This window comes from Monodelphis domestica, chromosome 8 (assembly GCF_027887165.1).
Source record: "Monodelphis domestica isolate mMonDom1 chromosome 8, mMonDom1.pri, whole genome shotgun sequence".
In the NCBI taxonomy this organism is placed as follows: Eukaryota; Metazoa; Chordata; class Mammalia; order Didelphimorphia; family Didelphidae; genus Monodelphis; species Monodelphis domestica.
The window spans coordinates 227,656,842-227,677,137 of NC_077234.1; the positions used below are offsets into that span (position 1 = coordinate 227,656,842).

The window sequence follows — 20,296 nt, forward strand, 5'->3', positions numbered from 1 at the left end:
ACCAGTCCACTTGGAGGTCAAATAACTTGAGCTTCAGTTTCCTTCCCTGTAAAATGGGAATGATCATCCTTTCTTTTTGTAGGATAGAGAAAAGATAATATCTGAGAAGCAACTTATAAATTGGCAAGCATCACATAAATTATGAGTTATGTTATTCTTATTTAGTGGCACAATCAGGACTAGAACCCACGTTTCTGACTCAGTTGAATATGCTTTCTATTTCATTCCACTGCCTTCCTTTTTGCCTAAGACCTGCCCCTTTCCTATAATAATAGACTATCAATGAAGAATCAGTAAATTAGATTAATGTAACAGTTAATCTAGGTTCTTAACCAGAACAGGATGAAAGGAAATAGGCTAACATTTCAGTGGGATGGATTATGCCTAACTTCATTATGAGGGAAAAATTCTAGAAACATCTTTCTGTGGAAAATTTAGTTAAATGAATAACCAGATCTCTTTTGGAAGGGTCAAGGGCACTGGAAGGAGCAGAGGAGCAAGTCTATGTCCAGCTGTTGGTGTTCTCTTGTACCTCATGTCCTTCCTCCATTGCACTAGGGAAGCTGAAGATGGGTTCTGGAATGGGTCCAGGAATTGAACTAATTGCCTCCGCAATGTCTACTATGTCTTTCACATGGAATGGTTGTTCTTATTTGGGGAATGAAGGAGGAAGTCTAGAGTCTTGATCCACTCCAGCAGGGATGAATGGTCTGAGTTTCACCCCATTTCGAGGGTCTTTTGTCCATAAGTTTGCTCCCCTTTTCTCCTCTGCCATTGAATTTGCCCTAGGTGCTAGAATTCTTATTTACAGGTCTGTGTGAGTGTAATTCTGCCAGAAGATAAGACAGATAACCTTTCAATATTCCCTCAGGGTCCTTCCACTGAAGTAAGTCTAAGAGATAAATGGTTAATTTCAATAAAAAATCCATTCATTGTTTTTTCCCCAAAATTCAAGTAATTATCATCAGACGTTATTAAAAAGCCAGGATGAATGCTGAATTCTATTCATTAGCTGGGTATTGTTGCTGTAACCTGGCTGCAAATTCTGTACAGGTAGCCAGAAAGCTTATTCATATGAGCATTTCTACAGATTCTTCATCATTTAAGTATTGGCACCGGCTAAGTAAGTTGAAATAGAAAGGCAAGTCATTTACCAAGTTCAGTCCTCTGACAAAGCAACTAACAAAATCCTGGGCTCCCAGGCTGGAGGGAGGGTTTGTTTTGCTGCGCAGCTAATAGAGAGTGTGTGGTACCAGAGGAATGTGTCACAGTAATGCAGAGAGCTGTAATGATGTCAACTTGTTATTTACTTTCCAAATCTGAATGACTGAGCAAGGCGAAAGGAGAATCAATCAACCACAATGTGACCCTACAGGCGGAAAAAACACAGCACTCCCACCAGTAAGCGATTGGGGGAAGGGAAGCACATGTAACCAGGGCAATGTTGCATCATTTACTTGCATTGGTTTTGTATCGCACCCTTCTTTTTTCGATTGAATGTAATACCTCAGTATCAATCTGTACAAATCCAGGGGACAAATAAGGAAAGAAGGGCAGGTTCAAGGCAAAAGAACATCAACAAAACCTTTTGGGGGTCTTGAATTGCAAGTGATACATAATAAAAATCCATTCTGCTGATTCACAATTATGGAGACTGTGTAAGTCTATATTTTTGATGTGTTCTAATGATGGTGTAGACACAATCGTTTTGCATCCTTCGTGATTGATAATACTACGATGGCATTTGCATTTTTCATGTTTACATTTTTGATAAGGGACCTGCCCCGTCCAAAGTAACGATTTTTCTCTTCTCGCAGACAAATAGATCAAATAAGGTAATGCTGTGGATTGCTAAGTACAGTACTAGCCACTTATTACAAGGCTTACCACCCTCCCCTCCCCCTCCCCCAAAGCCAAACCAGACCACCCCACCGTCCTGAAAATGTAGGATCCAGGCAACCCCCCCCCCAATGTATTTTGGAGTATTTGTTTAATTGGATTAAACTCACAAGGGCTAGGTGAGTGCCCCATGCTTGGAGGAGGGAGAGAGAGAGCCCTAGAATTGGGGAGTTAGATCTGTGTAAAGTAAACCAGGAGAAAGAAAAATACTTTGTAAATAACTATCTGAAACCTGGAGAAGATAATGCAAACCAGTGTGGAGGCTGGAACGCCTTTCCACCCTAGGAGCAGCAGCAGCAGCAACAACAACAACAATAACAACACCAGCCCCACAACCTTCCTCTCCCAGAACCCCCTTCCATATGCATATATGCCTTATTTCATCCACATATGTACACACTATTGCTCATCCACCCGGGCTTATTTTGCAAAACTGCACACAACAGAGCTCATATATATTTTTTCAAACGAGGGGGAGGGGAGGTGTTTTCAAGCAGCCGAATTTTAGAAGGGAACAATCTAAATGCTGGCTGTGTTAGGATAGTTGGGAATTATTTTATTTTTTTCTATTTTTGCCCTCCCCCCACCCCCCGGGGTGGGGTGGTGATTGGCTGGGTTCTTGTCTAGTTGTGGTTTAAGTTTCTTTTTCTTTCTTTCTTTTTTTTTTGCAGGAGGGGGGAGGGGTTGCATTTTGGAGAGGGTGTGTGTGCAATAGGGAAAAAAAAAAGGTGGTTCCCCACCCCACCCCTTCTTTGCCTAGTTCAGGTCAGCGTGCTGGATTTTTTTTCCCCCTAGGAGGTCACTCGCTGACTGTCTCTGTCTCAGTCTCAGTGTGGATCTCTTGTCTCTTTTCTCTTTCCGAGGGGTAGCTGCTTCTGTTTCTGTCTCCCTCTCCACCCTCACCCTCTTCTCTGTCTCTCTCTCTCTCTCTGTCTCTCTCCCCCTCTCTCTCTCCCTCCCTCCCTCCCTCTCCCCACCCCCACCCCTCACCTCGTACACACAGACACACACACACAGACACACATCAAACACTAACTCTGCTAATGAATTAGTGAGCCGCAAGCAGCCAAGCAGCAGCACCTCCTGACCGCCATTCCGCACCCAAAAAAAAAAAAACCCAAACCAAAAAAAAAAACTTTCCATTTTCCTCTTCCCACTCTCTGGGACTTCCTTTGCATTTCGGTGTGTGCAGAGGGGGGAGGAGGAGGAGGAGGAGGAAGAGGAGGGGGAGGGGGGAGAGTTGGGATTTACAGTCTCCTTTAACGCTTGCTGGGACCTTGGAAAAAAAGAAGAGTTACACCATGTACAGCAAGTGAAAGAAAAGTCTTGTGTGTTTCCAACAGAAGTTGAGGCTTTTACCCCGCTGCTTCCAGGAGTGAAAAGCATTGCCTTTAATATACTTGGAGTGAGGTGAGTTTGGAGGGCTGATTATTCATCACTTAGACCTTTTTGGGGAGGGGGGAGAAAGAGACAGAGTGAGTGAGAGACAGAGATAGAGAGAGGGAGAGGGAGAGAGGGGGAAGGGAGGTGGAGTGTGTGTGTATATATGTGTGTGTGTATTGCAATTTTCTGATCAACTGGCCCCTGCTTGCCATGCCTCCCCCCCCCCCCCATGCAACAGACTTCCCCGGGTTCTTTTTTTTTTCTTTTTTTTTGGTGGTGGTTATTATTTATTTATTTTGCTCGTCCCACCCCCCCACCCCCCAATGGATTTATGGCTCTGTTTCTCCTAGGATTCCCCACGTTTTGCTCTTGAGTATCTATAGTGTGTGTTATGTGGTTTTGTTGTCTTAAATCATCTGGACAAAAGTGGCTGGCTTTCTCCAAGGAAAGGCTTATAATTGTGATTATTTTGTGATTGTTGGCTTAGGTTTGGAGACGGTGGTGAAATTTTTAAGGCTTTTGAACAATAACAAAATGTGTTAGCTCCTGAAGTGCTCCTGAGACTGGCTTTTTTTTCCCTCCCCCCCTTCTCCCCGTCTTTGTTTTGGGCTGGAAAAGAAAGATCAATAAGTTTGGAGCAGAGTTTTTGGAATAATCACTTGGCTTTCAGGGGCTGTATTTTTAATTGGGAAAACTGCTAAATGTAAGGTATTCACATTGCAGATGGTGTGGAATTTCCACCAGCCCAGGGTGGGGGAGGGGAATCCCATTCATCTACAGTATTAGCTACAGCAAGGATTGGAATTACACTCGAGAAAATGGATCAAAGTGGAACTCCAAGGAGTTAAATAAGTTCGTGGGTGTGCATGTCTGTGTGTTTTTTGAAGCACAATTCGCCGTACTTGTCAAGTAACTTGAAAGCCACTCTTCCCCTCCCCCTTCAGCAAACTAGTGGGAACAGTGCTCAATGTTATGAAATAGATGGAGGGTGGCTTTTATTAAAGTGTGTGCCGGAGGTTGCCCACTTCACCAGAAAACAAAATTGCAGACCTGTTGCTTACGTTGTTAATGGCACAAGAGGACTCGCTGGAGTTGTGCATTTCAGGGCCCCCGCCGCCGGAATCGCCACCCCCTTCCCAAAGGGTGGGCTCGCCCCGGAGACACCCTCGGCTTCCCAAGCCTGGGACTGCCTGCCTCCGTCCCAGCAACTCCTGCACTCACGGCTTGCCGATTTCTCCGCTTTGCTACTTTGGGACGGTTGGGATCCGGCCAGTCATTTTGATATCTGACTTCCTAGGGTTTCCTTTCACCCATCCTGGGGGCGGGGGAGGGGAGGGGGCCTGGGAGAGGAGGCTGCCCCCCCCCCCCCACGCCGGACCTGTTTAATAGCATATTATTCTAGTCTCTAAGCCATTATTGCTGTGAAAATACTAAAAGTTAGACGTCTGGGGATTGCATTTCAAGTCAATAACACTGTTGGGGGTGTGTGTGAGGGAGGGGGACAGAAACAAACTCCGATCCGATCCGTGAAATATTTCTTAATTTCTACAAAGGCTCCCCCCTCCCCCCCTTATTACATGATATTTTTCTTTTCCTGCAGGCACCAGAACTCACTTTTAACCTGAAAGGGGGAGGGGCATAGCGACCGAGCTGAGGGGGAGGGCGAGAGAAACCTTTCTCCCGGGCCATGTGTACTTACCTTCCAAAAAGGCCACGGCCCTTCATTATTTTTTACAAACCACAGGGTGTGCAGCTATCTTAGGACCTACTAGCATTAGGAAAAAACCAACAACAAACATGCACACACAGTCGATATAGTGTGAGATAATGAGGACTTTAATATGCTCATTATTTTGAGATGCAAAATTGACTAGATAATGTATATTTCAGGGGAAATTTACAACTGGGTATATAGACAACGTAGGGTGATAATAACCCCCCTCCCCCCTGGAGGGGGCTGACTGGGCACAGATCCTTTCCTTGAACCTAACTGATCACTTGCCCACACTTGGAAACTTCACACACCTGTGGGACAAACATGGTAAGTTTTATCTCGCTGTCCCGCGTGTGTTTAGGCCTCAGGGGTGTCACGGGCGTCCTGCGTGTGCCCCGAGGGTTCACCTGGGAAGAGATTTGCCCCCAAACAAGCCTTCAGGAGCCCAGACGCCTTCTGAAAGATCATTTGGAGAAGAAAGTGGATGTAAAATATTTCATAACATTATTTAAATGTTTTTGCCCCTTATGAAAGTCACCCCGATCTAGGTAGGAGGAAATTGATTTCTTTGAAAAGAAAGGGGTCAGCAGACTGTGTCCTCCACTCTGGGAACTTTTGTGAATGAATGGGGCCCCTCCGGTGGGCTGTTCTGGACCTTGGAAGGCTCTCCTTGCCCTCAGGGCTCTTCCTCCAAGGCACAAGCTTTCCTGTCCTGCTTGGGTCCTCCTTGATTTTTCACTCCACTCTGGGCTCCATCATGAATACCATAATCCCAACAATGAAGACCAGAGGAAACTCTAGAGTGGGTAATTTGATTAGTTGGCCCTCTCCCTCTCTGGAGTAACTTCCAACCACTTTTAACTTCTTTTGAATCCTTCTAGTTTACCCTATAGTGAAGCCACCCAGAAGAGTTCCCTCCTTTGGCTGGCTGCCTAGCCTGGATTCTGTTCCTAGTGGCTCCTTCCTCCTCACAGCTCTTTCCCTCAAAAGCCATCAGAACCCCAGCAAGACACCCCGACTGGACCCAGAGCCCCGTCCCAAACTGGCCACGATTCAGCTGTCACAATAAGTCAGTCCCATCAGCAAAGGGGGAATAAAATAGAATCCTCCTACTTGGATCTGTGATGGCTTCAGGGGGGGGACATGGAGGGCAAACCCTAGTAGGTTTATAAATTGCTTGGGCTCCCCAAATTTAGCTAAATGGCATTCTTAGCCCCCCAGTCCTTTGCCCATCGCTGGACTTTCTTGGAAGCCACTTGGTCCCAACTGCTAGGCAAAAAGCTCCCTAGACTTGGAGAGGCAAAGGATGTGCCCTTCGCCATGTTGTTCTTTATTTACAGCCAACAAAATATATTCCCTGACAATAGATGTACAATAAATAACCAAACTTTCTATAGATTGAATAAATGCTCTAACTTTGAATATATGGGTTGAATAAGTATATAAATTGAATAAAATATAGATGAATAAATAATATATATTATATAATGCATATAATATGCATTCTATATAATACATGTAGGAATATAACATTTATAAATATATTAAATTTTATTAATATATAACAATAGTAAATTAAATGAATAAATATATACATTTATTTATAAATAAATTGGTCTTACACATATAGGTACTACTATTTTTAAAAAATAGGTACTATTGCAATGAATAAAATAGGAATTCATTGAAAAACATCTGAATGCATAGCATTTTTTATATTCTCTCTACATTTCCAGTTCATTTTGAATATATCATCACATATATGCGTGTGCTATTTATTATCTTGTACGTGAACCGTTCATTTTGGTCATTGTATCTCCCCTATCTAGGACATAGTAGATGCTTAATGAATAAATATTTATAGATTGATCTATTTTCCAAAAAAACCATTACCATATGAAAATTGTAAAAATGGAGATTTGAACCCTAGACTTCCATTTTTACAAAATCTGAAAAATATTTTGGCCTTAAGTACAGGTTATGCCCATCCTTGGCTGGGGACTATTTCCCCAAGCCTTTCCATCCTAGAGGAAGGGAGGTTGTGCTTTGTCAGTCTAGTCTTTGAGAACCCAGTGAGAACCTGTGTTTCAGTAGATCTCTTCCTTCTTAGTGTTTTCCTTATTCATGATGAGGAAAGCAATTTATAAAGTGTAAAGTACTCTGAATGAGTGATGGTGGGTCCCATTCATTGAATTTTGTAATTTACTAAGCGCCCCCCCCCCCCCATGTGATGCTATCTCCATTTCACATCTGTGGAAACTGAGGCTGAAAAGGTCATACCATCTACTCACGGTCGATGGTGGATGGTAGAGTCTACAATTGGTCCATATCGTCTCCTCTAAGTCCATCCAAGTTGGAGAGTTACCAAGTAGACTTTGCATTATGTATGTGTGTGTGTGAGTATTTTTCCCTGTCCTTATGCAGAATTTGAAATCAGTTACATGGCGATTTCTCCATTTATTTATCTAAGCAGTTCAACCAGAAATAAAAACAGTCATTTTAGTTCTTTATGTTAATGGATATCTAATTTGCCAATTGTAAATCAGCTTTGGTTCTAGAACACCTTGGGAGAATAGTACAAAGAGTATCTACATACACTAACTATAAATTACTCTTTTTTTGCTAATCTGTAAAATGGGGCTAATCATCCTTGTTCAACCTTTTCTGTAAAAATTATTAAAAAAAAAAAACCCTTCTGTCTTAGAATTGATACAAATTATCTGTGGATGGGGCAAGGGCGAGGTAGTTGGGATTAAGGGACTCGATACCTAGCTGCCCCCTTTCAGCATTTTCAAAAACATGAAATGAGATAATAAATATGAAAATGACTGGAAAAATATTTAGTACTACTTAAAGGGAAGTAGACTCTTTGGGTTCAGTTTTTATTGTTCTGGGTAAGAGGTCAAAGTTTTCCTCCCTTTTTTTCTAGATGAAAGCTGGACTTTGATAAAACCTTTTTTAACTTGAATGCAGAAAGATGAACTTTGGCATAAATTCTAATGTACAGCCCTCTCTCCATCTCTGGTCCCAATGGAAGTCTTCCAAAGTGCTTAAGATTCATTATGATTTGTTGTTGTTGTTGTTAATGTCAGGACCTTTCCTTGTTAAAAAAGGTGATTGATTCATAGTTAAGTGTGCTCAGGGTAAAAAAAAAATTGTAAGTCAGTTTGCCACTATACACTTTGTTTCTGGGTCTTTTGAATAACTTTATGGCTTTGAAAAATAATTAAAATAATTGTATAATAGACATTTAATTTTTAAATGATGATAGTGAAAGATAAATCCATACTTTGTTCCACATATTCACTGACCCAAGGGTCTAATATTCTCTCTATTAAGCTTTGACAGAAAGTAGCCAGAAATCTGTTAAAGACCAGGAATTCCCTCCTCCAGGGAGACAGAGGATGGATCACTGTTGAGTGATAACTGTAAGTCTTCAGATGTATTCTGAGCCTTTAACCAACACATGGATCTTGAGGTTATACTGGAAGAATCTATCCCAGTTTCCTCCCTGGGAGGAAAACAATTAAAACTCCAGATTCTGGGCTGCCCTACTTTTTGTATTTCTAAGTGGTGGTAAGATTCCTGCTGGAGATGTGGTTTTTTTACACAGATGTTTGTGTGGCATTGAAGCCTGCTGTTGAGTGATAATAAATGATTTTGTGTAATAGAAGGAAGGAACATCTCTGTTGTGATTTTTTAAAAATTATCTTTCCTCTTCAAAAACTAAATGTACAATATGGACAGTAGTCTGTTTATCTTTCACGACCAAGTACATTAAAAAAAAAGTTTTAATCAGGAAGCAAGATGAAAATAATTTTTGTAAACTATGCTTTTTTTTTTTTAAGTTGGAAAGATAAACATTTTTTAACATGACTATTTTTAGTGTGAAGGAAATAGCTGACCTCTTTACAGCCAGAATATGGACATTATATTTTTTTCCCTTAGCTTCTCTCCTTCCCCTTCTCCTTGCCACTGTTTATAGGTCTCTACCCCATGGCCCAGTTGACCAAACTGGATCAAATGAAATAACAAAAATCAAAACTAAATGTGGGAAGAGAATTGAAAAGTCAATATGTTTGGAAAGGGAAAAGATTACACATGGTCTGAGAGAGAGAGAGTTTCAGACTCTCAGGGGAAAGACGTAACCCAAGGAATTCACTCCCAACATCACTTTTGTGCCATGGAGCTTGACTTAAAAAGGGTTATGTTCCTTCCTTGGTCATCATGATCATAATACTCATTGGGAACCTCCCCCAAATGTGGGGAGAATACTCAAAGAGCACTTGAAAGACTTAAAAGAGTAAAATAAAGGAAAATATTGTTATTTTTTTAAAGGAAGTTTTACATTTTGCTTTTTGAGTCATTTCTTATGGAAAGTAAGGGAAAAAAGTAAATTTTTTTTAAAGATGGCACAAAGATGAAGGGAAGAGATTCCTGACTGAAGGGAAGAGTGAGGAAAGAAGTATCTACATACTAAAAAAGGGAGTACAAAGATTAGGGGAAGAGATTCCTGATTGAAGGGGAGAGTGAGGAAAGAAGTACTAAAAAAGGGGGTACAAAGATATGGGGAAGAGATTCCTGCTTGAAGGAAAGAGTGAGGAAAGAAATACTAAAAAAGGGGGTACCAAGATTAGGGGAAGAGATTCCTGATTGAAGAGGAGTGAGGAAAGAAATACTAAAAAAGGGGGTACAAAGATATGGGGAAGAGATTCCTGCTTGAAAGAAAGAGTGAGGAAAGAAATACTAAAAAAGGGGGTACAAAGATTAGGGGAAGAGATTTTTGATTGAAGGGGAGTGAGGAAAGAAGTATTAAAGGGATACCAAGATTAGGGGAAGAGATTCCTGACTGAAGGGGAAGGAGGAAAGAAGTACTAAAAAAGGGGGTACAAAGATTAGGGGAAGAGATTCCTGATTGAAGGGGAGAGTGAGGAAAGAAGTATCTACACACTAAAAAAAAGGGGGAGTACAAAGATTAAGGGAAGAAATTCCTGATTGAAAAGTAGAGTGAGGAAAAAAGTACAAAAATTAAGGAAGAGATTCCTGATTGGAAGTTGGAGTGAGAAAAAGTGTATCTAAATATTAAATAATTTTTAAAAAAGGTACTAGGATTAAGAGATTCCTGATTGAAGGGGAGAATAAGGAAAAGAGTATCTAAATATTGAGTACTCAAGAAAAGGTACAAAAGATTCCTGATTGATAGGTAGAGTGGGGGGGTATCTAAATATTTAAAAATATTTTCTTACGGGTACAAAGATTAGGGGAGAGATTCCCGATGGCAGGGCAGTGAATGATGCTTCTCCTTTTCACTGTCTTCCTTCTACTTTGCTTTGGAGTTGAGCGGCGTATTCCACCAATATTGTTTGGCACTGTGAGGGACACATTTGATAAGGGCACTTTGGAGACAGAAGCTCATTGAGTGATATTTAGGAATATAAAATATATATCAAGGGTGCCAATTGGTTGCAGCAGACACTAGATGTGAATGACATTTTGGAGAGGAGATGCCTGTGAACTTTTCAGGGATTTTCGCTGGTCCATAAAGGTGGTTTAAGATGGGAAGGAAAGGACAGAACAGAATGGATGGATTCTGCTTTGATGCAAAATTAATCAATTTAAAAGAAACTTTCCAAGCTGGTTGGGACAGTGAATTGAGCACAAAATGTGGGGAAGACTTGAATTCAGAACCTGTGTCCAACGCTCACTAGATGTGTAGCTGTGGGTAAATCACTTGCCCTCGTTTTGCCTCAGTTTACTCAGCTGTAAAAAGTTAGGGAGTTGGACTTCTAGCTCTAAATCCATGATCCTAATCAGGTATTTAATTTGTTTTTTGGGCGCATTTGTCCTCTGGGCTTCAGTGGAATCCTCATAAGCCATTACACTGGGTCAATATTTGGTTACTTTGGTATTTCCTAATTTTAAGAAATAGCCAGAAACACTGGGCTGTTACCTTTCTGTTGTTTACCCAGACAACCCAAAATTCAAGTTCCCTGGCGGACCCAGTGAACTTCTTGGCTAAGTTTGGCCCGTGGTGGCATCCACATTTGTTCTCACCACATTTCAGACAACCAGGCTAAATGGGATGGCCAGGAAGGCTGAGGAAGCAGGGAAAGCCATTAATGCCATGATTTTTGAGGCTGGCAGTGTCTGCGAAAGCTGTTTCAGGTCTGGCTCCTTTACTTCCTGTGGAACTGGAATCCTGAAATTTAGATTGAAATATAGACCAGAACTGGCCCTTGCTTTTATGTGTACATTTCATTACAGACACTCTAAAGAGGAGGGAGAAGTTTTTCACCCAATGGGGCTGTTCTCACTAAACCCTTAATTCCCCTTTTCCACATGGGACTTGAGGGGAATACATGTTAGCTCAGTCTAAGGACAATTTATTTTGATAGAATTCTGATACATGTTGGCTCCACCTGACCTGGTGCTACTCATATGTTCAATTTCAGCTTCAATTTCACTCTTGTGAGTATACTTCCTTTCCTGTTGACCCTCTAATTTTGTAGATGAATTTAATGAATAAAATTAATTTAGTACATGAATTTCATAAAATGACTTTAGTAGATGAATTTATTATCACAATAGTCAACCTGGTGATGAGGCTGCCTGTCTCTCTGCTTAGGCAGTCTTTGAATGATAGCCTTAGTTAGCCTTTGCTCAATAGACATTATTAATCACTGGACTCATAGGGGAAACCTTTTTAGATTGGCAGAATTTGCTAAAGTGTGTATTCTGCTGCCATAGCTTTAGGGAACTCCGGTCCACTTCTTTTCTACAATAAGACATTGAAATAAGACATATTCAACTCATCTACTTAGAAATATAGTATATATTTCTAGTATATAGAATATATTAGATATATAAAGAATATATTAAATATATAGACTATATTACATATATAGATAATATATAGAATGTATTAGACATATAGAATACATTATATAATATGTTAACTATATAGACTATATTAGCTATATGCAGAATCTATTAGATATACAGACTATTACATATATAGAACATATTAGATATAGAATATATTAAATCTATATAACATGTTAGATATACAAGATATAGACTATATTAGCTATATATGGAATATATGTAGGATATATTAGTTATATAGAATATATAAAATATAGTTTCCAAGGCATGCTGAATTTACTCCATGGAACCAAAAAGGAGGTGATTGATCTAGCTTAATTCCAGTTATTTGGCTAAGAAGCATATGGGAGCTTTTATTGCCAGGGATTTGTGACTTGCTATAGACCCCCTTGGCTCATGGACCCTGTCTCAGAACATTTTTGTTGTGCTGTCATTTTTTTCAGTTATGTCAAACTCTTTGTGACCCTATTCAGGATTTTCTTGGCAAAGATACTGGAGTGGTTTACCATTTTCTTCTCCAGGTCATTTTACAGATGAGGAAACTGAGGCCAACAGGATTAAGTGACTTGGCCAGGGTCACACAGCTAGGAAGTGTGTGAGATCAGGCCTTGCACCACTATGCTACACACATGTTTTTTAAATGCATAAAATAAAATACATAGGATTACAAAGGAAATCAATTATGTCAAAATAATTATCTAAATTAAAAAAAAAGCTTATGGATCCCAGGTTAATAATCCATATATGTATTAATGAATCATTTTAGTCTTAAGGTATTTGTCTTTTGCAAGAACTGTCTGAGTTATTCTTCACTCCTCATTTCCCTTCCAACTTATAGTCAAGAAATGATCAATTTTAAATGTCAAATTGATTCCTTATTGTAACAGGTTTTATAAATAGCGATGCCAAATAAACTGTTGCTCATGTTGTAATATTCCAATTTTGCCTTGCATTATGATTTCAATGTAGTGATCACTTTTTTTTAAGGAAATGAAATCTTATTTTCTGGGCAAAAGTAAAGATTATTTTAGGTACAATATTTAGTGTTCTCAACAAATGAAGATTGTTTGGTAATAAAATTATTCTGCATATAGTTTGGACTTTTGATGATTCTGAAGTTTAGGACCCTATAAGCTTTAATTATTAAAATGAATCCAAAGATATTGTGTAACACTGAAAACATTCTAGGTCTTTTTGAGTTTTCTGATTGGATTATGGATAAATAAGGCTTTATTGCCTGTGACAGCACTGTGCTATTTTATTAATTCCCTGTAAGCAAATACTGCCAACACAATGAAACCTTGTAAGAAGTAGTTCTAAGAGCTTGAAAAAAGTTAAGAAATATTAGCTATTATTTTACATTTGTATTTCAGGGTAATTTGGAAGCAATTGCAGGTCTCCACCAAGTCCATTATAACCCTCCCACTTATCATTATTATTATGGTTTCTACTTTACTGTTGAGAAACTGAGACTGTAGTATAAGTCTGTTGTTCAGATCACACAGTGGTGTGTTTTACAAATATAAATGTAATTTGCAGTTTCTCTTTGCCTTTGACAAAAATCCATTGCTTTAAAGATTTATTTTTTATTTAGGAAAATCAGCAAAGGAGAGAATGCATTTCTAGAGAGTTCGACTTCTTATGCTTGCAGTGACCTGTTATCATTTACAATTTAATCCCCAACCCTAATACAGCTGTGCTGCAGATTCTGTCATCTAATAAAACTCAAACGTTTTCAGTTTTGTACTTTAAGACCGTGATGATCATTTTATGACAGTAGAGATCAATGAAAGGATACTGTTTTGTCCAAATCGTAATTTGGCTTTTAAAAATTCTTACATCTATATTTATAAAACACACCACTGATTTTATGCCAGTTTAGGACATTTCCAGGGATTCTTATGTAGCAGAGTACTTGAAAAACCTTTCTAGGAGAAACAACTCCTATGAAAAGGATGTGTCTCACTTGATTTTAACAGCCTCTTGAGGTAGGTATTGTACAGTTATTATCATCCCCATTCTACAGATGTAAATAACTGAGGTTAAAGTGGTTTTGGATAGAGGGGACTTTTTTGGGTTTTGCCTCTTTTGGCTTGATTTTCATCAGACTCTGAAGTTAAACACTTGATTGTATTTTTCTTTTCCTTTTATGAAAAATGTCTTATTGGTGCTCTTTTAAAAAAAAGTTACTCCTACTTTCCCTCTTCCCCCTTTAGAATCTTTTTTTATAGTCAAGCAAAATAATTGGTCAGGTCTCCAAAGATGCTTCTTCCTGCCCCTTTCATCCATCGCCTCTTTCCCCACAGGCAACAAACTCCATCAATTCCTCTGCAATCTGATCAGAGTCCTGAAGTCTTTCAGGGTGTTCTTGGTTCTCTTTTTGTGATCCTTATGTACAGTGTTCTCTCAATTCTGCTTACTTTGAGTCCATTCAAGCCTTCTCACATTGATCAAAACGCCTGATATCTGTGATTTCTTATGGCTCAACAATGTCCCAAAGCTCCCCAGCTCTTTCTCTCTCTGTCTTCGCCTTCCTTACTGACACTTCTTTGCTATTTTTAAAAAAATGCTGTTATAAATATTTTGATCTATATGGAGCCTTTCTACCATTTACCTCCTTGGGCTGTCTGCTTAGTAGCTGTCTCTTTGCATCTGTTGTACTTAATTACACTCAAGTGATTTTTAAAAAAAAGGATAAAATTCCCAGTTGTTTTCTTGAGCACCGTTCCCTTAGACCGCTTCAGAGTTCTACCCTTAGCACGGTGTTGTGCCTGTCTTTCCCCATCCCCTCCAACATCTGTCCTCCTCGTCCATAAGAAGGTGGGAGGTGATATTTCAGAATTGTTTTGTTTTTCTTTTCCTCTGTTAGGAATGATTTGAACATTTCCCCCTTAGGGATGTGGAGCATTTACTTTCCTCTTTTGAAAACTCTTCTGTCCATCCATGGCAGTGACCCATTGAGCGATAGTTTCTATTTTCTCTGTTTTGTTTTGAAGAGACGTTGCTCTATTTTCAGAAATCCTTGGAGATTGCCACAGAAGAAGGGAAGATAGTAAAGTTTCCCAGTGGTGTGGGGGAAGGACAAATTCCAGAAAAAACCTCCAGCGGAGGGAGGTCTGGTATTTGCTTCTTGCTTGGAGATAACTCCAAGGGCTTTCAAAGGCTCTTCATAGATCCCAATCTGGTGGTTGGGTATTCCTGCTCCAACAGATGTTTGTGTCTCTTAGCCTAAGGAACCTGAGAGGTCATTGATTGGAGCCCTCTCATTTTAGGGGGGAAGCCATTGATCCAAGGTCAAACGGAGTAAGATGAAGAGCCAAGTTCTGTGGGGAGGTCTGATTGCAAATGGTGGCAGGACCCAAGTGGTACTCTGGAGACCAGATGGAATTTTGTTCCTGTTGTTGGTCTATGAAAACTTTCTTTAAAATGTCAATTTCTTGTCCTAGAATCATAAAGTTTTGGAGCTAGAAGGGATTTTCAAGCAAAACCCTCATTTTACAGATGGGGAAATGGAATTTCAGGTTAAAATTTGACTGTGGCATTGCCAGAACGATTAAGACTAGTCTTTGGATTCAGAGTCTCTCATCATAGCACAAATTGAATTTCCAACTTCAAACAGGCCGGTAGCTCTTATTTGGTGAAATGGGAATGCTTTTGAGGAAAGCTAAATCTTTTGTTTCATTGATAAAATTCTGGACTGAGAATCTGGAAGAACTCAGTTTTTATCTTGCTTTAGATATGTACTCTTTGACCCTGGACAAGTCATTTAATTTCCATGTGCCTCTTTTATTCTTCTCTAAAATGGTGATGATAAAATCAATAATAGTACTCCCAGGGGGTTGTGAGCATCAAATGAGATAACACATGAAGACTAAATTAATGCTAGCTATTATTTTTTGTCATTGGTATATTTTTAAGGTAATGTTGTCCAGAAATTTTTAAGTAGCTTTAGGTTGAAAAAAAATTTTTATTTTAAAAATATTTTTCCATGTTTACATATTCCCTTTTCTTCCCCTCCCTTCTTTCTTCCTCCCTCCTGAGTCCAATATAGCTTTAGGTTTTATAAGATATTAAAAATTCCTTTTGTTCTTTTAATATCATTGTATTTTTTGTAATCCTTCCCCCCAATGTCCTCTATAGAACTTGTTATATATGTATATATATAACATATATATAAAATATACATATAATACACACACACAAATATAAAAGTTCAGAAAACCAATTGACACAACAACCCTTGTCAGAATCCTTTGCAATATTTCAGCTGTAAGTAGCTTGAGATAAAGATTTTAACCTGGGGTCTAGGGTTTTTTAAAATGTTGATCATTCTATTTAATAATAATAGCCAGTATTCACAGAGTACTGTAAGGGTTACAAGTATTTTCATTATACTGAACAAATATTTGTAATACCAAAAAAAAAATTGTAACACAAAAAAGTCATTTGATGGAAGGTAGGTGCTATCATTGCCCCCATTTTCCAGGTGAGGATATTGAAGCAGACAAAGGTAAAGGGACTTGCCCAGGGTCCCAGAGCTTATGTTTGAGGCTGGATTCACGCTCGTGTCCTCTTGACTTTAAGACCCGTGCTCTGTGCATTTTGATTTCCTTTGTGATCCTTTTATTGAATGCATTTAAAAACATTATTTACAGAAGGGGTTAGAAACTTTACCAGATTCCCAAAGTGGTCCAAGTCCTAAAAATCTATCAAGAACCTCATAATTTATACCCTATATACCCTGGTGAGCAGTAGATCACTAATAAATAATTTAAAATAATAGTAATTTAGAAATCAACATTCACTCTAAACTTGCTAAGGTATTGTGTATTAGGCCAATGCTTCAGCTCGTTGGGATCCCTGAGCAGTTGGATGATGGCTTAGAGAAGTAAAGGAGAGGGAAGCATCAAAGAGAACATGGGAGTTGGGTGAATGGGGCAGCCACTGGTACCAGGAACAGTTATGGTGGAGGGAAGAAGGCCCGCTATGGTGGAAGAGTCCTGGATCCCAAAAAGAGGACCTTGGTTTGGATCTGGGCTCTCTACTGCCTACTCTGCTTAGGTGATTGAGACTGGGATGGGGTTGGGGAAGATGGCGCAGGGAGTGGATGCTTTCCAAGGTCCCTTCCAACCACGAGGCAACAATCCTTTGAAGAATCCTTTTTGCTTTTAATTTATTGGGGTGAGTAGATGGATAATTCGAAGGTGGTTGGGAGATAGAATAAAGGAGGTCCAGAGAGATTTCATTCAGGAATGTAGGTAAAGATTGGGGTGTCATCACCCAAATAGTGGTAATATGGCAGAAGTAAGATTGCCCAGGAAGATAATGTAGAGGCAGAAGGGAAGAAGGCTAAGGAGAACCCCTCTTTAGGGAGAAGAGAATAAAAAAATTGGGAGAATGGGGAGTTGGAAGGTCAGAGAAGGACCTTTGGGAGTGGATGCTAGACCAGCTTCCTCCCCGAAGAAGGAGCAAAGGTTATCTATTTTAAGTGCCAGGGGGAGGGGTGTTCAACTGGGTTGAAAGAAGAGAAAATAGGTTTCAAACAATTGAAGTAAGGAACAAATCTAGGTGGTGCAGTAGATAGGGTGTGGGGCCTGGAGTCAGGAAGCCCAAGCTTCTTGAGTTAAAATCTGGCCTCAGATTCTTAACTAGTGATGTGACCCTGAGTAAGTCACTGAACCCTCTTTGCCTCAGTTTCTTCATCTGTAAAATGAGCTGGAGAAGGAAAAGGCAATTCATTCCAGTATCTTTGTCAAGAAAATCCCAAATGGGGTTAGGAAGAGTCCTAACACCACTGAGAAACACCTGAAGGACAACAATGAAGCAGGAAGGGAAAACCAGAGAAGTATTTTTAAGTATATTAAAGGCTCAGCCAAAATTCTGTATTAATTTAGAGTGAGGTTAATCAGCTTTATCTTGAGTTAGCATTTATATAGTGCTTTAAGGTTTATTCACTTTAAATGTGTTTTGATTTGATATGATTTGATTTGATATGAATTAATGCTTTTATTTGATCATTTGATTTTGATAATAGAATTTGATAATTCTATTATATGGGTGGAAAAACAGTTCTAGAATAGGCCATGCAACTAGTGAAATGTCTCAGAATTTGAATTCAAGCCTTCCTGACTCCAAGTCCAGTTGTCCGTCTACTCTACCACTTAATTGTATGAGGTAGTAAGGGTTCCTGAGGGAGGAAGATTCATTAATATGTTGACAGTAGTGGAAGGTCAAGAGCAAAGCCTTCTAAGGTGCTAACTAGTGAAATTAAAAAAAAAAATAGATTTTGATAGTCTTTGTTTTTGCATCAAATCTATTTCTCCTCTTCCTTTCCTTCCCAGAAAATAATGCTTTATAACTGAATAAAAAAGTAGGGGAAAAAAAAGAAGAAAACTAATGGACTGTGAACGAGGCTGACATCACATGCAGAGTTCTATGCCCATAGTGCTCCATCTCTGCAAAGAAGATGGTGGGTGGGAATGGAGCCATTGGAGGGAGGACAGGGTAGAGGCTGGTTTTATCTCTTCTTTGGGATAAGACCTTGTCTTTATGATCTTGGTATTGAATTTTATTTGTTTTGTTGCCATTATTTCTATTTCTGACATACTCATTCGTTGGTTCTAGAACTTAGTGCATTTTGCCCAATTTCTTAAGTCTTTCCATGTTTCTGTCATTTTCTTTGTATTTGTTGTTTGTTATTCTGCAGTAATATTCCATTTCATTCACCCTATCACAATTTATTAATCTGTTCATCAATGGGTGGGCACAGTCCTTTGCTATTACAAAAATTACTGCTCTAATGATTTAGGTATGTTTAGGACCTTCTCAGACTGTGTGCCTTATCTAGTGACCTATTAGAATCACAAAGTCTGGAACCCCTGGTAGAGATGAACTGGAACCAGAAGAGAAGGGAGTGGAGGGATTGGAGGTGATTTGGGGGAATGGGAGACCCTGGGAGAAGTGGCTCTTCCTGGCCCTTTCCCTGGCTGCTGAGGGTGAAAGGAGTGACGGCTTGTGGTATCCTTAGGGAATCTTTCCACTTGACTTCTAATCATGGTTATTAAGGCGGAGATGGGGAAAAAATGACAACTCTACACCAGTTTGGTGGGAGGTCCCAGCTACTTTACTGTTCCTCGGCTTCCCACAAACTGCTGTCCTCTGTCACTTTACAAATTAGACTGTTAATCGCATTTTTTTCTGGGAGGAGAGAGAGGTATGCCTTGAAAGCATCTGCTTCCTCTAATCTAATGCTATTTAGCTTTTATCTTTTGTTCCGGATTTCTTGTGTATCTGTGGACTAGTATTTTTGGTTGTTTATAATGAGTTCTTTGAGAACTTTAGTTTCGGATGAGATTCAATCATTTTGTTTTTTTATTTCTTATTTTATTTACTAAAAAAGTTTTTTTGAAAGGATTAGTTATGATAGCTAATAGCATTTATATAGCTTGCAAAGACTTTCAAAGCATTTACATATATTATTTAATTTGATTCTAGAAACAGCTCTGTTTTTTAATATTGTTTCAGATACATCTAGCATCCGTGTGACCCTGTGGTCAAGTTGCTTAACCTCCAAGCCTCAGTTTCTACATACATAATATATATGTATTATATATATATATAATATCTATAATATCATAGTGATCATAACACTCCTTGTACCAAGGTTCTTTTGAAGATTCAAAGAGGTGAGAGATAATAATGATGGAGTACTTAGTCAATAGAATGTAAACTTTGAAAGTAGGGACAATTTTATCTTTGTTTTTGTATTTCCAGGTCTCTATTGCTGTGACTCAAAAATAATAGGCTCACTAAATACTTGTTCAACTTTCATATACATGATTTAATTGTATATAATTAATTATAAATAATAAAAAAATAAAAATAAATAATTAAAAAATATACATGAGAAAGTGGTGAAATCTATTATTGATCAATTTTGTTAAAGCTGGAATCCAAACTTGTTTCTGGTTTTCTCCCCGTTCTTTTTTGACTTCCTATAGGAGCCCTTTCATAGTTCTCCCATCATTAATATTCTCTTTCTCCTTGGTGGAATTATTGTCTTAATTTGAACATATTCCAAATTTACTTTGCATTATATTGCTTTTCCTAATAGAATATAAACTTCTTGAGGGCAGGGACTCTTTGCTCTTTCTAGGTTTTTGTATCACTAGGTTTTGTATCACAGTTTGTGGTCGCCTCAGTAGTGACACTTATCATTTATTTATTTAATCATTCAATCATTCATTTATTTATTTTTGACACTATTGTTTATTGAGTAGCCACTCAAATTGTTGAATTGCATTGAATCCACCTTCTGATAGGTTCTTTGTGTCAATGCATGTTATTTTTTGTGGAGAAAACCATATTTGCAATTAATTCTGTATTTCCTCGAGTTACCATGTAGAAAATAATTGT

General features: G+C 38.9%; 1 protein-coding gene across 6 annotated transcripts in view; it reads left to right on the top strand.

Annotated features, from left to right (window-relative positions):
* Positions 1 to 2,399: 2,399 nt before the first annotated feature.
* The window catches only part of TBL1X (transducin beta like 1 X-linked), a 364,349-nt gene continuing 346,452 nt past the window's right edge, over positions 2,400 to 20,296 (top strand). For all 6 annotated transcript variants that reach the window (XM_056808017.1, XM_056808015.1, XM_056808018.1 and 3 more), the window contains exon 1: positions 2,400 to 3,309. The gene's annotated coding sequence lies outside the window, so the exon portion shown is untranslated. The remainder of the gene's footprint in view (positions 3,310 to 20,296) is intronic.